This window comes from Amphiura filiformis, chromosome 4 (assembly GCF_039555335.1).
Source record: "Amphiura filiformis chromosome 4, Afil_fr2py, whole genome shotgun sequence".
Lineage (NCBI taxonomy): Eukaryota > Metazoa > Echinodermata > Ophiuroidea > Amphilepidida > Amphiuridae > Amphiura > Amphiura filiformis.
The window spans coordinates 51,612,429-51,633,156 of NC_092631.1; the positions used below are offsets into that span (position 1 = coordinate 51,612,429).

Here is a 20,728-nt window from a genome sequence, read left to right on the forward strand (position 1 = left end):
GTAGGAGACTAACTCTGAGGCCGCACGCGGCGTCCTAATCCAAAAAGTGCAAGATATTACGAGTGAGGTGAAGTTTATGATGTTGTTTCTTTGCAAATTTCCAATGTTTTTCGCGTTCAAATGTATTAGGAACTTGCATATGATTGCATATTATATGGAAGAAAAAATGAAAAATCTAAAAATTTAAAAAGATCGTACATTAAGGCTTTAATGCTGGTTTCATACTTTGTGCTGCTTGCCGCTGAGTGGCGCGATGCTTCATCATGCCGCTTGAACTTTCCTGCAGGCGATGCGGCATGCTGCTAAGCGGCAGCGGCATGACTATGAAAGCCAATGTTGTCGCTCAGTAGCAGCAAAGTGGCAAGCAGAAGTATGAAACCAACATAAAGATGGAGAATGTTTATTAAAAAATATGAAGAAGATAATAAGGTATTTGTACCATATTTGCTAATAAAACCACAATGCAACATCGGAAGGTCACTTTAATAAAAGGAGCTTAATATAGTTAAGATCTGGGAAGTTCAATTTGGAGACAACTGCTAAATTTTGATGTGATGGGTCACACATGGACTTAGTAACAAGCTATTGGTTCTGATACTTTAGCAGACATGGGGGAGCTCGGGGGTACAAACTCCTGGTAAGGGGGCACATCATCAGTTTTTTGACAGGTATGCTTCCCACTGAACTGGAAATGGTGGGTCTTTAGGAGCTGATGGTATATCAGTAAAAGGGGGTCTTTTTGGATCTGCGAACTGTCAGAATTGAGGGGTTTTCTTAGCTTTTAGGTTGAAATACCTGAAGAAAAAAAATGAGAGGAATGAGCAATTTAGGGGTCTCTTAGAGCTCAAATGACAAGCGCAGTGATTTATAGTGCGCTACACATAGGCACAACGCCTAGACGTTGATCCACAAGCCTCAGCACACTTTACAAAAATCAAGGGCCTTTCAGCACTCTGTTTTGATCAAATACAGGGGTCTTGAGGAGCAGTGTGGTCTAAAAACAGGGGTCTTTTATGGTCATTAATTTGTGTTAAGTGTCCACGACTAACACTGATTTTTCCTCCCTGCATGGGCACCCAACTCTTCAGACCATGCTCCTGATTTGCTCTTGATGCCTTTCAGCACCAATAAATATACTAGTGGTAAGATACATTACATATATTATATTGTACAGTGCATATCTATCATTATCTGACATTGGTTATAGTAGGTACAGTATTAGCATTTTAGCCCTGGAACTATTAGTAGTTAAAAAGTTACAATAAATGAAAAATGGAAGAATCATTGTAGCAAGGAATTAAACAGGCATTTTACTATCAATTTGTGCTTTCTATGTAACTCAGACAAGATTTTGACCAAATCAAGGCGTATTAAGTTCTTTGATACAAACTCTCTTCTCATCATGCTCATTGTTTAATTGTATTGCATAAATTGTTGTCATTAGGTTTACTGTTTTATATAATGCTTAAAGGTGCCAAAGGAACTAATACCGTCGATGGATATTATGTAACATATTAATCGCAAAATTGATGATTGTTTTGTGATTATATTTTAATTAAAGATGGAATAAAACTTGTATAATAATAATGAACTTTTCAGCATATATTTTGCACCATGTTGAATAAATATTATTTGAAATTGTCAATTGTGTCTTTGTGATCTTTATTTAAAATGTGTTGGAAATATATACCATAATAATGTGGAGTGATTTTGTGGTGTTTTTTTTAAACAATCTGTGCTTAACTTGGCTGTTTATCAAACTGTGCAGAAAAGTGACCAAACAATAGAGAATGGAGAGGAACCTTCATATTTCTGAAATTTTATGTTTTCTTTCATATTTTACCATCCATAAGCTTTTCATATGAAAATTGTGATACATTTTTCTCAACTTGAGATATTGCCAAATATATATTTATATTACAGGCCAAGGAAGTCAATAATAAATAGTGATCAGAGTTACAAGCCCGACTGGCTAGTGTCAAAAAAAGTTATGGTCCAGCTCTGTTTAGGGACCGTTCACAAACACTTGGGGGCCTGATGCAAACAAATTTTATCGCAAACATTTTTGGGCCCCCTTTACAGACCTCAAAATTTCAGGCCCCCCCTTTGCATCAGGCCCCCCCTAACAAATGTTTGTGAACCATCCCTTATTGTGTCCCATGTCTTATTGAATGAAACACATCAAAGCTTTCGGGAGAAATGACAAAATGTTTACCTTTACCAGGGACATGGCGGCCTCTAGAGGGGGTGAGACACTCCCCAATTCTTAATTTTGTCGGCTAAAAGTAAAAAGGATTGTTGGCAAATTATAATCAATAGTCATATAAAAATTAAATGTATTGTTACAAATTTGGCTGTTGTTATATATAGGCCTATTGTTAATGTAATAGTAGTTACTAATGAAAAAAAAAATGAGGACTAATTTTGACCCTCCCACTTGGCTAAAATGGGATCTACAATTCACTATTTTCTTAGGGAAAATATATTTCTGTCGGTCAAAATATGCTGTACACCCCCATCTGATTGATCTAGTGACACCCCTGACTGGGGAGGGTCACTCAGATATGAATGTGCGGTATATGCAGACATAACTTTAATACAACAGGGGTCTATATGTGCAAGTAATCACAAAAAATAGGGGTCTTGGAAAGAAGCTAAAAATAGGGTCATAGAGAGACAGTTTTGTAGTAGGACTTTTGAAAAAAAGGCAGTCTTTAGTAGGACTTTTGAAAAAAAGGCAGTCTTTAAGTGTAAAAGGTCGGGGATAAGAAAAATATGGGGTTTTTCTTTGGGGGGGGCCGTACAACATTACTGAGTGAACCCCGGCTAGCGGCTCTCCCCATTATAATATCTCACACTCCACCCATATCCGCACACCCATTTAAAACTCCATCCCTGGCGCACACCGACACCGCCTGGCTAATAATTATTTGGTGCAGAAGGGACACTAAAATGAATACACGGGATCGATACACGTGAATTGCTATGCACGATTTTGATATCAGACGAAAATCTTCGGATACCGGGTTAGAAAATGATGAATATCTCCCGTCATGATTTTTTTCTCAAGAAACCAGATTTGGTCTCATAAACTTGGAAATACGTGTTGAACAGATATGATAGTCGCTAGAATGCGCTTTGAAAATTGGCCGTGCGCTTTGAACTTAAAATTTGACCATTTTATATTGCGTTGGTCCTGTTATGGACTACAGCGTGCAGCGTGTAGTACAGCTGCACTCACTGTAGGCAGTATAAAGTCGATGACCATTGACCTCAATGGGGTATACAAGCTTAATCACGCACAACCAAGATCGATTACCCGGCTATTGTGAGTAGCCTTAGTTATGTCCCTCGACTAATTATTAGTTTAAAAGAGCTTTAAAGGTTTGAACCAAATGGCTAATCGTGGCTGTGGATTTAACCTACCATGGCGATTCCTGCCATGAAGATATAGGGTCGAAGACACTGTGTGGCGCGCTCTGTGTAGACTGAATCCTCCAGTCCTATCAACATCTACGCACGGTCATCGGGTTGTGCTGATGGTGAGGACTGAATCGTTCAGCAATCCAATATTCAGTACGACGGCAACTTTCGCATACGACCGTTAAAAGGTCAAATTTTACCGGTAAGGACTTTGGTGGACGACATTTGCCCCCGTGGGTATGAGGAATGATATTTTTTCCCGCTGATTTTTAAACAACTTCTTGACAGTTCATTACAGAAAATAAAAATCATCAATCGACTGTTAATACGTAAAAAATTACATGGATGTTGACTTTGTTTAACTTTTGATACCAAATTTACAAATCTGAAATGCCATCATCGCCGGAAGTCATTTTGATGTGTTCACTGCTTGGGTCACGGTAAGTTAGTAATGTTCTCGTCATGTTTACATTATTCAAGAGGTGTGAATTTGCCGTATAAAACAAAATAACAGTTAGAGAATAATAAAATATAAAACTATAATATGTTAATTTTATGTTGAGGTGAAATTTGTGAGCGGCGGACTCTCTTATTTGCAATAAATTGGAATTATAATCGAGGCTCCATGCGGACCTTCGTCGACATCGGTCAACGTAAAGGTTGCCGAATTCTGCGCCGTGTATGCACAGCGTACACTGAACTCTCCGACTGAAATACTCCCGGCGTACTATAAAAAATCGAGAAAAATCGGTAGAACAGTGCTGATTTTGTGCAAATTAAACACATGTTCATTTCCATGTGTTAAATAGCGTCGGTGTTTTATGTTATCAAATTATTGTTATTTAATTGAAATTAAATTTTTTTATAAAGTTTTGTCAGTCATGCATTTTTATTGCATGTCAATTTGTCATGATAAATTGACAACAAACAAAACGAAACATGCATGACATATTTACTGCTTTCCTTTCTGGAATGATCTCTGCAGTATTAATAAATGGTCATCAGGGCTGTCAACTCTGAACTCTCACGCATTGGCGTGCCGCGTGAGTCTCACGCATGGGGTCACTTTCTCGCGGTCTCACGCAGGTAGTATTATACTAGTATAATCTCACTCCTAGGTAATAAATCTCACACAAAAAGCTGGAAAATGAGTATTATAATCAATTCCAGTAAACCTTTGACGAGCGTGTATTTTAAGCATACATCGCGTATTTACTGCGTTGGACGCACTTGTCTCTGATTGGCTGCTGAGGCGATCTGCTGTTGCCGAGTGGAAATTTATGAATGAACTGTGCGCCGTGCACGCTGCGTTGTTAGCTCAATTTGCAACATCACGGCAGTCGCGCTCGTCAAAGGTTTGCTGCAAAATAGTATACCTCACACATCAAACAATGATCAAAGTAATATATTGTCCCTACCCCCCAATCAGCTGCCCAATCAATTTTAATTTACGCTTGAAGCTTTACGATGCCTAAAATCTTGATAAAACCCTTGATTTCAATGTGCCGTAGCTTTTGGTTACAGAACATTGAAATCAAGAATTTTATCAAGATTTTAGGCCTCGTAAACTAAAGCTATTAACTTTTAAGGCCCAAAATCTTGATAAAATTGAAATTGAGAATTAAATTGATTTTAATGTTCCATAGCTTTTATGCAAAGCTTTACGATGCCTGGAATCTCGACAAAATCCTTCATTTCAATGTGCTGTAGCTTTTACGGATCATTGAAATTGAGAATTTTTATCAGGCTTTTAGGCATCGTAAAGCTTTACTAGGCCTAAAATCTTGATAAAATTGAGAAATATTGCAATTACCCGTAGCTTTTATGCTAAGCTTTACGATGCCCAAAATCATTGATTTCAATGTGCTGTAGCTTTTACGGAACATTGAAATCAAGAATTTTAATCAGGATTTTAGGCATCGTAAATCTCGATAAAATTGAAATTGAGAATTTTAATTGATTTTAATTTTCCATAGCTTTTATGCAAAGCTTTACGATGCCTGAAATCTTGATAAAATCCTTCATTTCAATGTGCCGTAGCTTTTATGGAACATTGAAATTGAGAATTTATTGAGATTTTAGGCCTTATAAGCTTTACTAAACCTAAAATCTTGATAAAATTGAAATTGAGAATTATAATTGATTTCAATTACCCGTAGCTTTTACGCAAAGCTTTACGATGCCTAAAATCTTGCAAAAATCATTGATTTCAATGTGCGTAGCTTTTACGGAACATTGAAATCAAGAATTTAATCAGGATTTTAGGCATCGTAAAATCTCCATAAAATTGAAATTGAGAATTTTAATTGATTTTAATGTTCCATAGCTTTTATGCAAAGCTTTACGACGCCTGAAATCTTGATAAAATCCTTCATTTCAATGTGCCATATCTTTTACGGAACATTGAAATTGAGAATTTTATTGAGATTTTAGGCCTTATAAGCTTTACTAGGCCTAAAATCTCGATAAAATTGAAATTGAGAATTATAATTGATTTCAATTACCCGTAGCTTTTACGCAAAGCTTTATGATGCCAAAAATCTTGCAAAAATCATTGATTTTAATGTGCTGTAGCTTTTACGGAACATTGAAATCAAGAATTTTAATCAGGATTTTAGGCATCGTAAAGCTTGACAAGGCCTAAAATCTCAGTAAAATTAATATTGAGAATTTGAATTGATTTCAATGTTCCGTAGCTTGTATGCAAATCTTTACGAGGCCTAAAATCTCAATAAAATCCTTCATTTCAATGTGTCGTAGCTTTTACGGAACATTAAAATTGAGAATTTTATCAAGATTTTAGGCCTCGTAAAGCTTTACTAGGCCTAAAATTCAATAAAATCGAAATTGAGAATTTTACTTGATTTTAATGTTCCGTAGCTTTTATGCAAAGCTTTACGATGCCTAAAATCCTGATAAAACTCTTGATTTCAATGTGCCGTAGCTTTTACAGAACATTGAAATCAAGTATTTATCAAGATTTTAGGTCTTATAAAGCTTTACCAGGCCTAAAATCTCGTCAAAATTGAAATTGAGAATTTTAAATTGATTTTAATGTTCCGTAGCTTTTATGCAAAGCTTTATGAAGCCTAAAATCTTGATAAAATCCTTGATTTTAATGTTCCGTAACTTTTACGGAACATTGAAATGGAGAATTTTATTTGCTAAGCCTAAACTCTTGATATAATTGAAATTATAAATTTTATATAGATTTTAGGCCTCATAAAGCTTTTTACGAGAAAAACATGTTTGTTCTTGTAAAATGTTTCTCCATTTTAAGATATTATTTCTTGAATTTCCTCAACTAGGTGATAGCAGTGATGTCAACTTAAAGTGAATTGTACAGTTGTAGGCTCAGCAACTGCTTTCAGGAGATGTTAGTTGTGTGGCTTCCAAATCAGAATGTATATTGATGAACTCAACAGTACAAAACGCTGGTATGTACAATGAGTAACTGCTTTATTGGGTGATAAAAGGATTAGGTCATATGGCTTAAAATGCGAATAAATGTATACCTCAATAAAATTGTCCAGAATGATTGATACCTCAAACAATGGTCCAGAATTAGTCATAGTTTTTGCAGCTACCTACTTACAGCTGGATTGTAGCTCTGCAAATCAACTACATGTACTATGTGAATTTTAACTAATGTACCATATTCCAATAAGCGCCCACCCAGGGCATATTCAATTTGCTAAAGGGTACCATTAATGTTGAAGTGACAGATAGATGTTGATAGTGAAATAGCTGGAGGACTACACATCCGGTGTAAACTTGCAATACATTTTCTACATCAGAAAAGCTACAAGAACGTCTCAGGACCCTTTTATAACATACGTAAATTCATCTCTAATAATCGCCCCTCACAAAAAATTAGGTAAACCAGGTAAAAATAAGCACCCACCCAAAATGACTTCGTTAAGCGCCCTGGGTGCTTATTGGAATGAATACGGTACTGGATAAATCAATTGAGAATCGTAAAAGAATTCAAATTTATTGCCATCATTCCTTTTCACAACTGCAATCCCAGATTATTACAGAGCCCCCGAATAATCTTGGGGCCCGACATTACATACTATCCTTAACTTGGTAACTCGGGGCCCATCTTGGTAACTTGGGCACAGACTTAGTAACTTGGGGCCCACATGATAGTAACTTCACTTGAAGCCCGAGGTAGTATTTTTAGTTTTTAGTGCTCTGATTTTGAAGCGCAGGCCCTAATTTATTGTCGGGGCCCAAGCTATTAAGTCAGGCCCCAAGATATTTTTTTTTTCCCTGTCATTTTTAATTGATATTTTGGTTTATTTCTTTACAGATGAATTTTGAACTTCTACTGGCGGAACCACCTGCAGCAACAAGCTAATAAAGCAAGAGACAGATTGAGATGATGATACAGTGATGATGATGCTCCATAGCAATCACCTGTGCCATATATCATGTCAGCAATTCAACTAAGTTCAAGCGAATTAAACTTTGAGGGGAAAATTATTGACAGAAAAAGACATCTTGTCAAAATGGCTGGTAGGGCCTACATGTAGGCCTACATATCTATAGGCTTAGTGGACTAGCTGGTAGCCTAGCCATCACCTACTGTTAATTTGATATTTTACAACAGTGAAACTCGTAATTTAAAATTATGATAATGTGTTTGTGGACTGCAATTAAGTCAAAAAATTAATACTGGACACAGTGGTAACTATGCAAGTTAAACAAAGGGCGAGTTTTAAGAAGGTGAGTTACCACCCCCACAGAGATTAGGTTTTTTTGTCAATTACCCTACACAAAGTAAGCTAAAGGCGGACGACAAAGCTATCAAGTCCCATCGGTGAGTTACGACAACACCATCAAGTCCCACCGGCGAGTTATGACAACACTATCAAGTGATTCAAGTCCTGTTCACCAGTTGAGGTTCATGATTGAAAGAAAAAATCCACTTTACTCTTTATCAGATTGTAATCTTAACTCGCCAATGGGACTTGCTGTAAAAATCTTAACCCGCTGATAAGACTTGCCATAACTAATAACTTGCTGATGGGACTTGCCGTAAATTTTAATTCGCCAATTGGACTTGCAGTAACTTGTCTGCTGGACTTGGCATGAAAATCTTAACTCGCAGGCACGACTTGCAGTAAAAATCTTAACTCACCGGTGAGACTTGCCGTATTCTAAGCAGGGGTCACTCTTTAATCTCTGCAGGGGCCAGGGGGTAACTTATCTAACTCGCCATTTTCTCTCTCTCTAGCTCGCTCATTTTTCACTCGCCATTAATTTTAAGGCCAAAAAGATAATTGTTTGTTTTTCCTTCACAGCTTTGAAAGAGGAGGTGCGGGCGGGTGGATTAAACAAAAAATTAAAAAAATTTGGAGTGTTCCTGGATATAGAGCCATTAGAAAGTAAAAATTATTACTCGGAATAAAAAGATTCTGAAACATGCATGGAACTTGCATGTAAAAAACAAACACAAATGTACATGTAATTTGACCCCTTTGTCTTAAAATTGTTTTAAAAAACCAATGAATCATGTTTGAGCCTGGTCACCTCCTTAACCATCCTGTCTGGCTTTATCTGTTTTCCTTTTCAATGTTTTGTGTGAGTATTTTGAATAAAATTGTAATGATCACAGATCCTGGTCTGTGGAATGATGTAACTTCTAATCAGATCGTCATCAAGGGGCTACATTAGTTTTTACAACAAAGACAGTTTGGTTGCATTGTTAAATCAACATTACTGATGTCAATATAATTAGGGGCTGTCAGTTTGGAAGGGGAGTCATAAATTTTCAACTGGAGCTTGCAACTAAAGTGATATTAAAAAATTTGTCAAAATTTGGCGGTTACAATCAAAATTTGTGCATGGTACACATGAATGTCCCCAATGAATGCTATAGATCTACTACTTTGTTTACCATATTTATAATGACAAGATTTTGAATACTGTGATTTGAAAAGAAAAATTAGTTCAAGGGATTCAGGTTAGGCGACAAAAAACAACACCTTGTTATACGGGCGGGCTGAACTTTCAAGTAGGGTCGGTCAGTCAGGTCTCTTTTTTTTGCAAAATTACCCCATAAATCACCAAAATCTGTAATATTCTGCAATTCGGGGAAATACAAACAAAAAATTGTTCCTGATATTTTCACAATTTGGGTCGGCATTCCTTTGTACTGTACAGGAAAATTTGTTTCCCAAACTGTGGAAAATTTGGGTCGATCAGGCCCATAGAACAGGGTTTTCTTTTTTTCGTCGCCTTATCATAACATCCAAAAGTGATAATGTAGCTAGTTTGTGAAGCAGGTTCTTGTATGTGAACCTTTAGGCAATAATAAATGATTCCCAAAATGTGGTTATGATTTGAAGTTATGTTTTGTGTGTTTTTGTTTTTGATAACATAATGGTGTAAAAACTACTTAGTTAGGGTTAAAGAAGCCATCCCATTTTTGGTTCAGCATGTTGAAGTTCCTTAGGGAATAGGTCAAGGTTGAGATTTTTGTCCATGTCAATTCTGTTCTGTCACATCAAAGTGAAGCATGTCAGTTCCTATGTTATGTGGAGTACTGGCCAGGCACTATGAAGTTTTGGATGAGAAAACAGACATTTTGATGATAAACAGCGAAAATGAAAATATTTTTTTTTTTGAGAAACAAATGTTTGTGGTGAGCTAAATTTACTGGGGATTATCAACTGTAGTGTCCCCAGTTTCAATGAGACAATAATAATAGATAGACACTACGATGAGAAAATTTATCTCACCACAAATAGCAGTTTTTTTTTTTTTTTTTAAAAATAGAAAATTTAAATTCTTTTCATTTTTGCCATTTCTCATCAAAATATCTGTTTCTCATCATGACCATCCTCTAGTTTGCACACTTAACACAAAAAACAAAAATTGAAAAAAAGGAAGTTATAGACCCCAAACTTACTTGTTAAGGTTGGAAAGTGGAGAAATGCTGCTAAAAGCTGCAGGCAGGAGATTTTTCAGCTGATCAGCTTTTTTTTCTATCTTTGGTTCTCATCTTTTTTCAAGCAAAGCCACTCTCATGCATGAAAGCTGGATAAAGTCTGTACATTTTTTAAAAGTAATTAAAATTACTTTTGCTTCTATTGAACACCCAGGGACACATTGAATTAGTATGCATTGCTAGCATTTTTTTTAGTACAATGTAGCAGTATTTCTCCAGTTTCCAACCTATAACAAGTAATTTAGGGTCTATAACTTGGAACTTGTTTTTTGGAGGGGTTCACCTGTTACTGAATTTTGACTCAGGTAGGCCAAGGGCCAGACGGGCCCGAGAGTACCGGGAATTGGTGAGAGCCTTAACACATTTTGAAGTCACTGGCATTGGTTTTGTATGTATGCGTTAAAAGTACTTGATGATAACAAAAAATCCTGATAATACAAACCCCAAAACCTGTGCCCCATAGATTCCGTGTTGAAGAGGTTCCACTTTACAAAGGTGCAGCAGTGGCAGCAGTTTTATGAAATAGGACCCTGGTTCACTAGGTAATCACCGGGGATAATCACAGGTCCAGGAGCCGCTTTTTCCAACTGTGTGGCTCCTGGTCCAGACCTGCTTATTTCCAGGCTTGTAGGTGGGTGCTTATGGCATGGGCAATTAATGGAACAAATACGGTATAGGCCTACCCCACAGTATGTGTATAGTTGTATACTCAAAAATGGCTTGTTCCCCTGCTAATAATACTTCCTTTCTGTTGAGATGCAAATAATCTTACAGTAATACTGTAAATACAGTACTGTTTCCTATGCAGACCCGTAACCAGGAGGGGCAGCCGCCCCCATGCCCAAAATGTCCCATTTGCTCGTGTTGCGAGCGAAAAAATGGGAAGGTCAAAAAAGGTCCAAATTTTGGGGAAAAAAGCCACTTTTTCAAAATCTGCTGCCCTCCAGTCAAAATTTTGAAAAAAGGTCCACATTTTCAAAATCAGCCCCCCAAATAAATCATGGTTAATAGGCAACGAATAAAAGAAACCCTGTTCTACGGGTGGACGAAGTAGGGTTGGTCGTTCGGCCTTTTTTTACCAAAATCTGTAAATAATTTGCAATTTGAGAAAATACAAAAAAAGATTTGTTCCTGAAATTTGGGTTGGCAGAGGAAAAATTTATTTTCCAATTTGTTCAAAATCTGGGTCGGTCGGGCCCGCAGAACAGGGTTTTCTTTTTTTGTCCCCTTACTGGCCTGTTCCTATGCCTATGGCTGTGAGTTGTAGAATTGGAGTCTTGCATACTTGACTTGATTCGCTTATTTGCGACTTGACACATTAATTGGACACAAAAAGCACAGTGATTAATAGGCACAGGCCCAACGCTTAGACGTTGATCCACAAGTCTCAACCTTTATAGGTTGTCGCTGACCACTTCGGCCCATATCATTTCATAAACCATTTAACACAGGGCTTTACAGCTCCCGGTTGAGGCTAAGAAGCACACACTATAGTAAGAATTCCAATTGAATGAACGCAGCTTTCAACAGCTGCACTCGATCCAACCGCGATCGTATATCGCGTATTTCAAACTACAACGCGAACGCACGACCTTGGATACAATGCTAACCAATCATGAGTGCGTTGGCATGGTTGATTCACTTTCGCGTTACTCACGCACAGTCGCTGCGCTGGCGTACATCACGCAGTGTACGCAAAAATTCGTCACGCTATTAAAAGCTGCGTTCATTCAATTGGAATTCCCACTATAGACATTCCACAATTATCCTTCACAGCCAGGATCAGCTCCCCAAGTTTCGTATGGGTTTAATACAATGAGACAATAAGCAGTGAGTTCCTTGTCCATTGGAATTTCAAGCTAACCTAAAGTGTACTAACCACCACCAGGGTTTGAAACCGCAACCTCTTGCACTAGTCTAACGCCTTATCGATTAACTTCACTGAATTGTGTCAATTTACGGGCCCGATGCATGGAATTTAATACTGGTGCGGTGCTCGCAATATACAATCCAATTCGAGCGCAGCGTCTAACGTCGTGGGGTCCGCTTAGGCCCCCTTGTCATTTTCAGTGAGCATGTGCATATTTTACTGATCGCAATATTGAATCATGCACTATAAAAGTTAATTGTGTACATAAAGTTAATCGCGCACAGCATACACACGCATACAAAGGCGGTTTGTCGGCACACTTACGGTCACGCAATCGCTTAAAATTATTGACGCCACTACCGAACTTGGAAGTAAATCAATGTATAGTAAATTGCTGTGAACATACAAAGCGTGCACTTTGTTAACACCGGCTACACCGCAGAAGTCATATACGCGCTCGATCATCAATGGTTTACTTCCAGCAAAATAATAGGGAGTTTGTAAATCTAGCATGTCTAGGCCTAAGGCCGCACTAAACAATCATTGTGCGTCCGTGGAGTTGGACATGTTGGATGCATAAATTGTTCAGTGTGGCCTTATAGGGCTTAGGCCTAGATTTTTGACAAACTCCTAGTTTGCCAGCCCATAAATCATAATAGATCTGCCCAAGTGCCCAATACACTCTAAAAGAAAATTTAAATTATCACATCCAGTTTCAGTTCATGAATTTTCAGTAAGCTTATCGAGTGATGATCATTCACATGCCACAGACTGTGCAGAGAGGCATCAGCCCAGATCGTGTCCGAGCTTAGCTTTTGATCTCAATATCTTAATATCAAATAGGCCTAAGCTTATTATACATGTTATACGGGCCAGGTAAAGAACCAGACCAGCAGCGACCGCCGCCAGCGCAGTAAGACAACACCCGTGGCCGTGTCCTGGGCAGCTCTGGTCTGGGCCTGGCGAGCTCAATGACCAACCAGGCCGGGAATTTCCCGTCAATCATAAAGATTATTAATTCCAACTTTGATTTCGAAATAGAAAATACGCCGATTATCGTCATTGATTTGAAAAATATATAATTACAAGCATTTTATGTTAACGAATTCAAATTCACAAAAGAAAGGCAATATATTTAATTGTTTTTAATAATTGAAGGTAATATTATTGATCATGGCTGATTGTGCGTGTACGCATTACGCACAGCTCAGAAAAAACAACAAACTTGGGGTGTGAATTTGCCGTATAAAACAACCAATTTGTATAAGGTTAGGGATACAAATTTCATTTAGGAAGCGTCTAACACATGGGAAAATATCAACGGCGGCGAGCTCAGAAAAAAGATGTTTTGAAGGATTTTGTAAAACGCGTCGGTGAATGCGTAGTCAGAATTTTCAAATTTTACGGAGATTAAACCTTTTTTCTCCATCAAGTGAAAACATTTGATTTGTTTCAGTATAATGGAACTTCTAATCATATGTTTATCTCTTTAAAAAAATATGTGAATTTGAATAAATCAAATTCTTTCATGGTAAAATAGCTAATGTTTTGGTGCGCGCTTCGGCACGAAAATACGGGCCCTTTAAATTTAAAAAATATGACGTCATTCAAAGGTCACGTACGGTAAAATAAACCGGAAGTAGATGAAGTTGCCGTCGTACTGATTGGTGCAGTGAAAAATGCTAAAATATGAATATTTAGTAGATTTTGATTACGTCATTGCTTTCAGCTACTATTGTGCCCCATTCTTCGTTCATGATGCTACCATGGGAATATAAAGACAAACGGATCCCTGATTGAAACCCGACATTTGGCTGATTTGGGTAGCTTTTGTTCGCTATACATAAAGCGAGCTTGAAAACAAACAGCTGAGTACCGATGCAGGGAATAAACCTCTTTGCCAGCGAATTTGGTAGCCGATGTTTAAATTTTTTTTTCTGTTGCGTCCGCCATTAGTAGTTTCTACAATTTTCCCATTTTTAAACCAAAATAATCAACTTTGCACGATTTTTAGTCATCATGGTGAAACTTTTGTGGTTTTGTAACATATTGAGTCCATTGCACACCGTCAGATCGCAATATTTAACTTGATTTTGAGAAGGAAAGATCGTCACCACAGACCCCGCTCAGACCACACAGTGACATGGATGCACTGACTATGCACACTGCACAGCCTCGGCATTCACGGTGCGGTGCAGTGGCACTGGTGGTAAACAATGTAAGTATAAAAGCTGAAGTTATTTCAATTATTTTCACGTATAATGTGCATGGTTTATAAGGCCATCTTTTACACCGTAAACAAGAGCAGTGTCGTGACTCATGACTGATTCACTCATATTGTAGGCTAGGCCATGTAGGCCAGGCCGGGATCAGGCCATGAAAAACATCAGTCATAAACAACCTGTATCAACAATGACAATTGATTTGATATGGCCCCGGATATGGCATGCACGCAGTTGAGCACCAGGCCCAGGCCTTGCTGTCTAGATTTTAAAGCCGAGTGGTTAATCACTCGCTAGCATGATGGTACGCAGAATGGTTGAATTTTCTGTCGCTTATTGGGGTATAGTCAAATAGAGTTTCGGTTTTAAAATTCACGTTCAAATGCACGCGAAAGACACTAATAATTGTACCTTTCTAAATCGTTTAAATACTTAATTAAGCTGGCTGATTTTGTGGATTACAGCGAGTAATATTTAGTGTCCATGGCGAGTGGAAAATCGCTCACTAGAAATTTTTTTTTGGTTGGGGGGGGGCAAGCGGTGGCGAGCGAGAGCGATCGCTCACCTAAAAGTCAAACGGCAAGGCCTGGGGCGCAATAATTATAGGTAATTATGAATGCGTATTACTTATTGCTCGAGAAATTAGACACAATAATGCATATGCGCTGATGTTGATGCATCTAATGCACAAGCCCCAAAGGGGAGACAAAATAATGCATGTGCGCTGATGTTGGTGCGTCTAATGCATGAGCCCCGAAGGGGGGGAGACAAAATTAGACGAATCGACATCAGCGCAAGTGCATTATTTTGCTTAATTTCTCGAGCAATAGGCAGCGTTCGAAATAGGGCCGGTCAGCCGGCCATTGGCCTGTAACTTTTGGCCTGGCGGTAATTTTTCTGACTGGCATCTAGTTGCTGGCGGTAACTTTTAAGGTCAAACCCGGCTGCCCTGTAACTTTTTGAGGCATATTTGAACACTGGCAATAGGGCCTCGTAATATGTGTTTATTAATCTATTTCAAACAGTTAAATTTTGCCGCCCCTTCCTCAACAGCCCGAAAAGGTTGACCCATTTTTTTCCGGCTTGGTTGTAAAAGTGAAGAGCAAAACAAAAAAAAAAAAAAGATTTCAGGTGCTTGCGCCTAAAACTTAAAAAGCAACACATTTTGATGTATAGCAACATTTTTCAAAAATTTGTATGCTTTATCAATTTTTTCTGCCCTTTTATTTATTAATTCTTTTTGCCACCCCCTTTGTTTTCGTTTTTGCCGCCCCTGTTTTTGCAGCCCCTTCAATTTCGCTGCCCCCTGATTTTACCCTGGGGGGCTGGTGCCCCCAAAGCCCCCCAAAATAAGCGCATGTCATAAAACAAAAAAAAAAAAACACATGATTTTAACTTTTTTTATATAACAAATCAAATTATCACTAAAAATGTTGGAAATTAGAACCAAATATAAACCCGCCCGAAAAATGAATCAATCCTATGTGACACGAACACGCATGAAACACCGCCGTAGTCGCAGAGTGCACAATATACACAATCAATTTCATACTTTTCTGATTGGCTGCTTTGATAGGAGTGTATGAATTGCTTTACGCTAGTTGTGCAATGCAGGACTGGCGCATGATTATGTGAATTTACGCGAGAAGCCTAGAGGCCCCTCTAGTAAAACTTTTCTCCATTTTAAGATATTATTTCTTTAATTTCCCCAACTAGGTGATACTGATGTCAACTTGATGTGAACTGTACAGTTGCAGCAACTGCTTTCAGGAGATGGTGGCTTTTAATGAGAATGTATAGTGATGAACTCAACAGTACTACTGGTGCAACAAAAAGCTGGTATGTACAATGAGTAACCACTAACCAGGGACTGCCTTTTGAGGAGAGTGACATTCATGCATTTAAATTCAGATGCAGACAACCCCGGGCGGACAACATGATCTTTGAGGGCACCTTAAGTTTGTTCGTTTTTTATAAGGTGGAACAAATAAGACTTAAATTGTACAAATGTAACAAGAAACAACATGGTATTGATATACGTGTATGTAGAATGGCATGCACGCACTGCCATGCAGGTGGTCGCAAGCAATGCTTAAATCAAATGCTATTTGTGCGTAATGTGTGACTGGCGCTTGCGCTTACAATGTATGTGAATTCTACGCGAGCATGAGTTGGGACTTTATTTTACTTAATTTCCACCCAAAAGGGTGCTGCGCCAGCTCTGTACGCAATCCACGATAGACCACAATGAGTCCTGCTCCTGACCAGAATTTTTTTCCGCGTTGGACAATCACAAAATTTGGGAAGAAACACAGAAAAAGCAGTTTTGCCAAAAAAAGAAAAAAATGAACTGAAAAAAGCTTAAAAAAGAAAATTGACAATCTCCAATGTTAAGGCGTAAGGCTTTTTTGTGAAAATTTTTATCGCAAAATTTACAAAGCGGAAAAAAGCGGAAAATTTTGGGCTTTTTTTATAGTTAGTCCTGACTCCCATCTCACACATGATGATGAGCTGATCATAGTTTAGCCTTTAGGCATGAATGGGCATAATGCCAAATTGCAATACGTCCGCGACCTACACTACGGATGCACCACCATTGATCTCCAACACAACTCGCATGCCATACAAGTCACACACAGATGTAATGATCAAATTTTTATCTAAAAGGTGGGCATTAAATCGGCAGTTTACTTTTGTGTGCAAATAAATGGTAAAACAATATCCAAAAATATATTTTGAATTGGTACCGTGCTTAGGCCTCCCATGTAACTCTGGGGCTTGCAGCATGGAGAAGCCCAATTTCAGAAACCTGGAGGCACAGTGAAACATGTTTGTTCTTGTAAAACGTTTCTCCATTTTAATATTTTGTTTCTTGAATTTTCCCAACTAGGTGATACCAGCGATGTCAACTTGATGTGAACTGTACAGTTACGTTGCAGCAACTGTTTTCAGGAGATGGTGGCTTTTAATCAGAATGTATAGTGATGAACTCAACAGTACTGGTACAACAAAAAGCTGGTATGTACATGTACTATGATTAACCAGGGACTGCCTTTTGAGGAGAGTGACTGAGAGCATTGCTCTCTACTGCTCTCCTTAAGGGGTACTACACCCCTGCCCAATTTTGTGCCTATTTTTGCATTTTTCTCAAAATTATAGTGCATTTGTGACAAGTAAGATATGTATATTATAGGGGCAAGGACTACAACTACTGCACTGGAAATTTTATTTCAGCACAAACAGCAGTTGTGGAGTTACAGTCAAAAATGAGGTAAAACCAGTATTTGATCAATAAATCAATAACTTCTTGCCTTGAGTTGCTGAATTTTCAGTGCAGTAGTTGTACTCCTTGCCCCTATAATATACATATCTTACTTGTCTCAAATGTGCTATAATTTTTGAGAAAAATACAAAATTAGGCACCAAATTGGCCAGGGGTGTAGTGTAGTACCCCCTTAAATCTGATATAGGAGAGTGATGTTTGATTTTAATCTTTATGTGAAACAGCTCTCCTTGGAGGCTCATGAAGAGCTATTTATTGCTCTCCTTCAAGTTCCAAAAGACAGTCCATGAGTAACTGCTATATTGGTTGATGAAAGGATTAGGCCATAAGGCCTAACTTAGTAACTCAGGCCCCAAGATAGTAACTTCAAGCCCCAAGATAGTATCTGACTTAGTAGCATGGGCCCCTTATTTATAGTCAGGCCCAGGGTTGTCACCACGCTGGACTGGGCCGTCTGGCACTCACTAAATTGGGTTTTTTTTAAAGTTGTTTTTTTTTCAATTATTTTTTACATTTCCGGAAGTGGATGATGATATTTCATCATAAAAAGAGGAAGAAAATTTTTTTTAGGGGGGTGGTACCCTCAAAGCCTATTCCCCGATCCCTAGCGTTCAACTAAAAAGATAGTGCGAGGCGCGAGAGCTTTGCTCGCTACGCTTTGCCTTCAATATTTTAACCAGTACTATTTGGGTCCTGGTGACAACCCTGGTCAGGCCCGTGCTACTAATTCAGGCCCAAAGATATTTTTTCTTTCTTTTGGGGATCTGTAGGTTGTTCAATATTAAAATCTAAATATTTTAATTTATATTTTGGTTATTTTTCTTTACAGATGAAATATGAACTTATTGGAAGGAACCACCTGCAGCAACAAGCTTAAGCAAGAGACAGGTAAATGCTCCATAGCAATCACCTGTGCCATATAGAATGTCGGCACTTCAACTAAAAATCAAGCGAATTTAACTTCGAGGGCAAAACTATTGACAGAAAAAGACATTGTCAACATATGGCTGTTACGGCCTACGCCTACCTATCAATTAGGTTTAGTGGACTAGCTAGCTGGTAGCCACTATAGCCATCACTGTTAATTTGGAACATGTTTTACCACAGTGGAACTCATAATATATAATTATGATAATGTGGACTACAATTAAGTCAACAAATACTGGACACAGTGGTAACTAGGCGAGTTAAAAAAAGGTGAGTTAAAAAAAAGCGAGTTAAAAAAAGGCGAGTTAAAGAAAAGGCAAGTTACCCCCCCCCCCCACAGAGATTAGGTGGTTTTTTTTTCAATTACCCCCAAAGTAAGCTAAAGATGAGTTACGACAAAGCCATCAAAGTCCCACCAGCGAGTTACGGCAAAGCCATCAAGTCCAAATGACGATTTACGACAACACGATCAAATCGGCGAGCTACAGCAACACTATCAAGTCCTGTAAGAGAGTTACAGGAATGCCGTTATGATGAATGGAAAATGGCTTTCACTATAGAAAAATTATCCAATTTGTGTACATCGTGGAACATACTCTTTGCGTGGCTGTGCGTAGTAAGCAGTTGTGCAGATAGCCTCGCTAATATGGATGCGTAGAGTAGCATTGTATGCGAGTGTAGTTAGCATGATTAGTTGCGGAGTAACAAGCGTAGTTGAATGTTCCACGATGTACACAAATTTAATATTTTTTCTATAGTTGAGGTTCATGATGATGAGAAAAAAATCCATTTTACCCTAAATCAAATTGTAATCTTAACTTGCTGATAAGACTTGCCATAACTTGCTGATGGGACTTGCCGTAAATTTTAACTCATCGATGGGACTTATCGTAACTCGTCTGCCAAAAAATCTTAACTCAATGGCGAGACTTCCCGTATTCTCAGCAGGGATCAATCTTTAACCTCTGCAGGGACCAGGGGATATTAAACTTATCTGACTCGCCATTTTCTCTCGCTCTTACTCGCCCATTTTTAACTTGCCAATAACTGTCCCCTTACCCTGTTAAGCTACGATGACTTTTGTATGTACCAATTTTACAGACTATGAATTATAGTAATAAATAAATAATAAATAACCTAGAAGAGAGGGATGTGGTGTGGGTTATACATGTACCTGTATGTATTAAACAGTGGACAATAATTAGATAATGTTAATTTTCAATTTTAGTGATCCTAGCATCCTCTTTTTATATAATTTTAGGTAGATATCCCCAAAAAAAGCTTATTCCCAAAATTGCAGTTGATTCCGATTTTGCATTTGCGAGGTATGCATGATTATTTGTTGTAATTTTGTTCTGGTGTACCAGAACATAATTAAAATTTCATGATATTTCTGCTAAACAAATTAATCTGCAAGAAATTCTTTGTACATAAACATTATGTAGCCAGAGGTTTCCAGTGGTATAAAAATCTTTTTATTGAGAAAAGTAGGGGGATGATGCTGTGGATCACAATCACAAAATGCCTTACTTCCAAAAGCAGCAATTTCAACTGCACTGACTACGGAGCCCCCAAAGTGACATGGAAGAAAAAAATCGAGGTCTGGCTTAGTAACTTGGGTCCAAGATAGTAACTTTCGGGTCCAAGAGTAACTTCGGGTCCGAGATAGTAATTGGGGCCCTGACTAGTAGTTTTGGGACCCGAGTTACTATTTCGGGGCACGAGTTACTATCTTGGGCACGAGTTACTAAGTTGGGCCCCAAGTTACTATCTTAGACCCCGAGTTACTAAGTCAGGCCTCGAATTACTATCTTGGACCCCGAGCTACTATCTCAAGGCTATCTCAGACCCCGTTTTTTTTTTTTTTTTCACTTCGAGGGCTCTGTATAAATCAGCACAGTCGAAACCTAGATTTCGCCTTGGTTTGCAAGAATCAAAATCCATCCTAGTCACTGCACTTACTGTATGATACAATGAGAGATTTTGATTCGCGCACCCGAATATTACAAGAATCATTACGAGAATCGATTCTGTGATTCTCGTTG

The 20,728-nt window shown here is 38.2% G+C and overlaps 2 long non-coding RNA genes across 2 annotated transcripts; both read left to right on the top strand.

The window, feature by feature from the left end:
• The first annotated feature begins 3,711 nt into the window (after positions 1-3,711).
• Positions 3,712-10,015, top strand: LOC140151038 (uncharacterized). Its single transcript, XR_011858884.1, has 3 exons — positions 3,712-3,863; positions 6,732-6,860; positions 7,739-10,015. It is a non-coding gene; the product is annotated as an uncharacterized lncRNA (long non-coding RNA).
• Positions 10,016-14,256: 4,241 nt separating this feature from the next.
• LOC140151040 (uncharacterized) lies at positions 14,257-18,814 on the top strand. Its single transcript, XR_011858885.1, has 3 exons — positions 14,257-14,469; positions 16,190-16,312; positions 18,586-18,814. It is a non-coding gene; the product is annotated as an uncharacterized lncRNA (long non-coding RNA).
• Positions 18,815-20,728: the final 1,914 nt, after the last annotated feature.